The sequence below is a fragment of the Peromyscus californicus genome, unplaced genomic scaffold (assembly GCF_007827085.1).
Source record: "Peromyscus californicus insignis strain IS unplaced genomic scaffold, ASM782708v3 Scaffold_11__1_contigs__length_118956290, whole genome shotgun sequence".
Taxonomy (NCBI): domain Eukaryota; kingdom Metazoa; phylum Chordata; class Mammalia; order Rodentia; family Cricetidae; genus Peromyscus; species Peromyscus californicus.
This window is the reverse complement of record NW_026294402.1, coordinates 101453142-101459141: the sequence shown is the minus strand read 5'-3', so window position 1 is coordinate 101459141 and position 6000 is coordinate 101453142. Positions and strand designations below refer to the sequence as shown.

General features: G+C 45.8%; 1 protein-coding gene across 1 annotated transcript in view; it reads left to right on the top strand.

Annotated features, from left to right (window-relative positions):
- Positions 1-575: 575 nt before the first annotated feature.
- The window catches only part of Rad54l2 (RAD54 like 2), a 97208-nt gene continuing 91783 nt past the window's right edge, over positions 576-6000 (top strand). The window contains exon 1 of the mRNA XM_052719516.1: positions 576-786. The gene's annotated coding sequence lies outside the window, so the exon portion shown is untranslated. The remainder of the gene's footprint in view (positions 787-6000) is intronic.

The following is a 6000-nucleotide window of genomic DNA, read 5'->3' as shown; positions in this document are numbered from 1 at the left end:
GCCCCACTCCCCCGAGATTCTGCTACTCTTCTAGATGATTCTGAAGACAGCTTCGAACAACAGAAAGCGCTAGGCGGGTAGGGATGAAGGGCGAAAGAGCAAGAATTACATGGCTCGCATCAATTCAAGGGAGAATAACTTCTTTTGGAGGCCACAGCCGTGGTAGCATTGACTATCGGCAGCAACGAGCTTACGCCAATGTAGTCTTTTATATTCGCGTCAGATCCTTCCCGGTAAGTTTTGATATTATCCCAAAACTGAGAGTAGCTCAGACTGTATTGTACAGTTCGTGTGTGTATTTGGTGGCTAATGAATGCAAATCCATTCACATGGACCCACCACTTCCAGGCAGATTCTGGCCTGGGATTTTTATTTTTATTTTTATTTTTAATCTCGCTTATTCCTGAACAGGTCCTCTGTAGCAAATGCACCTTACTCAATAGGCAAGAATCACTGTTTAGTATCCGTCACAGGGAAAGAACAACAGGGCTCACAGCGGAACTTTGCTGCGGGTGGCTCGTGTTCCCGTCCGGGTGGCCGGGAGAGCGGGACGGGAGGGGGAAGCTTTCTGGTGCGGACCGCGAGCGGAGGCTGAGAGCGCCGCCGCCGGAGAAGACCGACCCTCGGCCAGAGCCAGCCCGCGGCGCCCGGGCCTGGCTGGCTGCTTCCCGCCTCAGCCGCTGCTCCGGCTCCCGCCGCCGCCGACACCGTCCAGGCGGGCGCGGCGGAACGCGAGGTCCTTCGGCCCAGCCCGGTCCGGTGCGGCCCGGATCCGTGGCACGGGAGGTGAGAGCCCTTGCGGTCCCCTTACTCCCTGCCGGGGCCGCTGGGACCGGCAACAATGGGGACGCGGCCAGGGTCCCCGGCGTGCAGCAGCCTGGGGCAGCCAGCTACTCCTGACGGCTTGGGCCTTGGGGGAGCTGAGTCCGACCTGGGAAACTCCAGTGACTGGAGGCTTAGCGGGGGTCTTGGCATCCACCCGGGGATTCAGTGGCTTGATATTTGGGGATTTCGTAGTCAAGGAAGGGAGTCGTAATTACCGAGACTTAACTACAGTGGCTGTGCGCTCTGGATGCTTGATACCGGCGCCCTAGAAGCTGACCATATCGTGGCGTGGTTTGAGTGAGAGTGAGTGGTTGTAATTCGAATTTTAGGGGCCTCTGTGGCTTGGTCCCTAAAGCACACAGGGGCGCGTCTCCTCCGTACCCCCTCGGGAGGTCTTGGAATTTATTAGACTGGGCTCGGGCTTGGGGAGAAGAGGCATGGAGAGTTTAGCTTCTCTGAGGTAATTGGTGACTAGTTCCTGGAAAGGCAGGAGCTTAGTTGGGCACAAAAGAGTTGAGCAAAGAGCTAGATGGATCCTTCGAGACTCAGATGTATTCGAGTTGAGTGGTTCTCAGGTAGGAAACTTGTCGCAGGAGTAGTGTTGGCTGCCTTGGGTTAGGATGAGGCCGATGTGAGTTGTGAGCTGGGAGGGAAGAAGATGGCCGGCAGCTGCTGGGGTCGAAGAATTGGCTTTATGTGGGTCATGGTGGCGGTCCGGGAGTAGAACAAGAGCACTTTGCAGAGTGGGCTTCCTGATAGAGAATGACCTCTTACTGCGGGGGAGTGGGTGACTCAGATCTGTGAGATTGCTGCTCTCGCAGGCGGATGTGGCTGACTGTGTTGGTGTCTGGACTTTGAGGCTGGAGTGGGTATTTTTTTGGGAGGGGTGGTAATGAATTTGTTCCAGAGGAGAGGACAGTGTGGACCTTTCCTTCCTACTCCAAAGTCAAAGTGGTGGCTGTCGCTGGCAGTCATTTAAGTAAGGAATTTCTTAGTGGTATTTGAATCCAAAGCTTTTCTCTGTTCATTTTTTCCCTTTTCCCCTCTTTATTGAACTGTGACTCATACTTTGTTTTTAGCACTGTGGCTATTGTTTGTAACGATAGACAAACTTAGACCCAATAATAATGTTGTAATCCTTGGAGCTTTCAGTACAATTCTTATAAATCCAAACTAATTTAAAAGACTTCATTAATTTGTTTTCTGTTATTTTAATATATGTAACTATAGAGGATGTGAAAAAAAAAACATCGTTTCTGCTGTTCAAAGCTCTTTAGATCCCTAAATCCATGACATTTCAATATCTCTTACTGCTGTGAAGTGATTCTGTTAAATCTTTGTCATCATTTCAGCATCCTTGCTAACTCTCACAGGACATTATCCTAACTATAAGTGCTATCTGTCTTCAGTGCTTTTGATCTGTGCGTTGTGTTTCCATGTTACAGTCTATAGCATTGAGAGGCAGTGTGTAAACTCTAGCTGTGAGTCTTACAGCTGGGCATCAGAGCTTTGGATGCACTATTCAGGTAAAAGTTGGTGTGTTGTCATATGTATTAAAGGGAAAGCTATATGAACAAAGCCATATCAGGATCAATGTACCATCTGAATTTATCTAGAGTGTATAGGATGTATTGCCTATTTGCAGGCTAGTATTGTGAAGTGAGAAGTGAAGTACTTGTGTACCTATACTGATAGTTCTAATTCTAGGTATTTTTTTTTCTTTAAATTTAAGAATAATTTCTGTTTTCAGGTGGTGGCACCCCTGCACTTGGGGAGGCAGAGGCAGGCAAATCTCTGAGTTTCAGGCCAGCCTGGTTTACAGAGTGAGTTCCAGAACAGCTAGGACTACACAGAGAAACCCTGTCTTTAAAACAAAAAGAAGAAGAATTTCTGTTAAAAAGTTCTCGTTCTCTCTCTCTCTCTCTCTCTCTCTCTCTCTCTCTCTCTCTCTCTCTCTCTCTCTGAGACATGATTTCTCTGTGTCTTCGTGGTTGTTCTGGAACTCACTCTATAGACCAGGCTGGCCTTGAACTCAGAGATCTGCCTGTCTCTAAAAGTTTCTCTTAAAAAAAAAAAGATTTGTTATTATTATTATATTTTGTGTATATGTGGGTATGTGAGGGTGTCTGTGGAGGCTAAGAGGTGTTACTCTTTTAGGAGCTAGAGTTACAGGCAATTGTGAATTTTGATGTGTACTTGTGTACCTATACTGATAGGGTGGGTGCTAATAATCAAACTTGGCTCTTCTGAAAGAGCAGTGCTCTTAACTGCTGAGCCATCTATCCAGCCAGGAGTTCTTTTTTGTTGTTGTTTTTTTTTTTTTGAGGGGGGACGACAAGGATTCTCTGTGTAGCCCTGGCTGTCCTGTACTCACTCTGTAGACCAGGCTGGCCTCTGCCTCCCAGGTGCTGGGATTAAAAGTGCCACCACTGCCTGGCCCAGAATTCTTCTTAAAATTCCTTTTTGAGACAGTGTCTCACTATGTAACTCTGACTGCCCTGGAATTCGTTATGTATGTCAAAGTGACCTCAAATTCACAGAAGTCTGCCTGCCTCTGCCTCCAAGTGCTGGGATTAAAGGCATGTGCCGCCATGTCCAGCTATGGTTTATTTTTAAAACAGAATCTCAAACTGTAGCTCAGGTTGGCCTAGAACTCACTGTGTAGCCCAGACTTCAGCCTGGCCTTCAACTCAGGCAATCCTCCTCAGCCTCTCAGGGTTGTGATTATAGGTTTATACTCTGCAAGTCATTTATTCATGTATAAACTTATGATTTGCTGCCTTATCCCAGTAACTGTGTTAGGCGGCTCTAAAATGATATTTTGACATTCTAATAGTGCTACTTTACAGTTAAGAAGTAGCTGTATGAAGTTATGAAGAACAGTTATGAAGAAGTGACTCAGGTATAGCAAGGTTTATGAAATAGAGCAGTTAAGTATTCCCACTCCCCCAGACAGGGTTTCTCTGTGTAGACCTGGCCATCCTGAAACTTAACTATATAGACCAGGCTGTCCTCGAACTCATAGATCTGCCTGCCTCTGCCTCCCAAGTGCTGGGATTAAAGATGTGCACCACCACCGTCCATCTTAAGTTTTAATAATTAAGTACATTAATTTTGAGTGATGATAATTGCTTGTCTTCATGTTTTCATGCAAAGAGCTTAGCATGTGTTCACACTGGTATAGGGTTGCATTATTTTATCTAAATATACCTGTTAAATTTAAGTACTTCTGTGGGGAAAAAAAACCACAGGGTAAAACATTTTGTTTCTGTGTGCTTGAGTTAGCAGTGATTTACAGATAATATGTACGTATTTAGGTTTTTGAGGAAGCCATCACACTCTCCCCTCATACTGTGGTTTTGGAAAATTGACTCTGTATTGATGGTTTTGAGTGTTGTTCCCTGTAATAACAGAAATAAGATGGAGGGAAGGCCCCATTTCTTCCTTTTCCTTCCTTCCTTCCTTCCTTCCTTCCTTCCTTCCTTCCTTCCTTCCTTCCTTCCTTCCTTCCTTCTTCCATTCCTTCCTTCCTTTGTTTCTTTTTTTGTTTTTTGTTTTTTGTTTTTGTTTTTTTTTTTGGTTTTTCGAGACAGGGTTTCTCTGTGTAGCTTTGCGCCTTTCCTGGAACTCACTTGGTAGCCCAGGCTGGCCTCGAACTCACAGAGATCCGCCTGGCTCTGCCTCCCGAGTGCTGGGATTAAAGGCGTGCACCACCACCACCCGGCTGTTTTTGGTTTTTGAGACAGGGTTTCTCTGTGTAACTTTGGAGCCTGTCCTAGAGCCTGCTCTGTAGACCAGGCTGGCCTCAAACTCACAGAGATCTGCCTGCCTCTGCCTTGAGTGCTGGGATTAAAGGTGTTCACCACCATGCCCAGCTAAGGCCCGATTTCTTATCTTTTCATGCATAAAATATAGACTAAACCCAAGTTTTCCCTTAGTTAACCTTCATCCTAGTAAAAATTCTTCCTTTGCTCTCTTTTTTTTTTTTTTTGGTTTTTCGAGACAGGGTTTCTCTGTGTAGCTTTACGCCTTTTCCTGGAACTCACTTGGTAGCCCAGGCTGGCCTCGAACTCACAGAGATCTGCCTGGCTCTGCCTCCCGAGTGCTGGGATTAAAGGCGTGCGCCACCACCGCCCGGCTTGCTCTCTTCTTTTTATGTGTCCTGATGAATTAAATTTAAAATCAATATACTTAGATCATAAATTCTTTTAAATAGCACTGAGATTTTTATTTCATCTGGCAATTCTTGGTCAAAGAAAGTAAAACTGGTTCATACATTGCTTTGAAGACAAGGTGACTACTTAAGTATTTTTGACTCCTTGAGTGACTCAGCTTCACTTCAGTTTGAGAGAGATTTCCTTCTTTTTTGTTACTTTTGAGACAGGGTCCAGATGTAACCCAGGACTGCCTGTAACTCTGGATGCCTCTGTCTCCACCCACCAGTGTTGGGATATCAGGCCTGTGCCACATCTGGCTAGACTTTTCAGTTTCTTTAGAGGACCTAGTACAATGGGAAGAACAGTCTTTAGAGTCATTCTCCTTTGCTGCTTTTGTTATTTTGAGATAGGGTATCTTATAGCCCAGGCTGGCCAGGGTCTCATGTAACCCAGATTAACCTTATGTAGTTAGGATGACCTTAAACTTCTGATCCTCCTCCCTTCACCTCCTGAGTGTTAGTATTTCAAGTGTGCACCATATGCTGGCATATATTGTGCTGGGGATCAAACCCAGAGCATTGTATATGGCACTTGTATATAGCACTCTACCAACCAGATTGCATCCTAGCCTTTACTTTTGCTTCTTGCTTGCTTTTTTGCTCATTTGTTCTTGAGACAGGTCTTACTATGTAACCCTGACTGGCCTTGAACTTGCCATTCTCCTGCTTTAGCTTTCTAAATGCTGGCATTACTTGTATGCACCACCAAACTATTTCTTGCCTTTGACCCTGGGCAAGTGGTGTGTATGTGTGTACATATGCATATGTATGCATGTTCATGTGTGTATATGTGGGTGTGGAGGCCAGAGGTCAACCTTGGGTATCTTTTTTTTAGGTTCTGTCCACCTTGTTTTTTGAGATAGGGTCTCTCACTGGCTTCCTTAAGTAGGGTAAGTTGATGGCTAGCAAGCCCTGGGGATCCTCTTCTTTCTGCCTCCCAGTTCTGGGATTACAGTCAC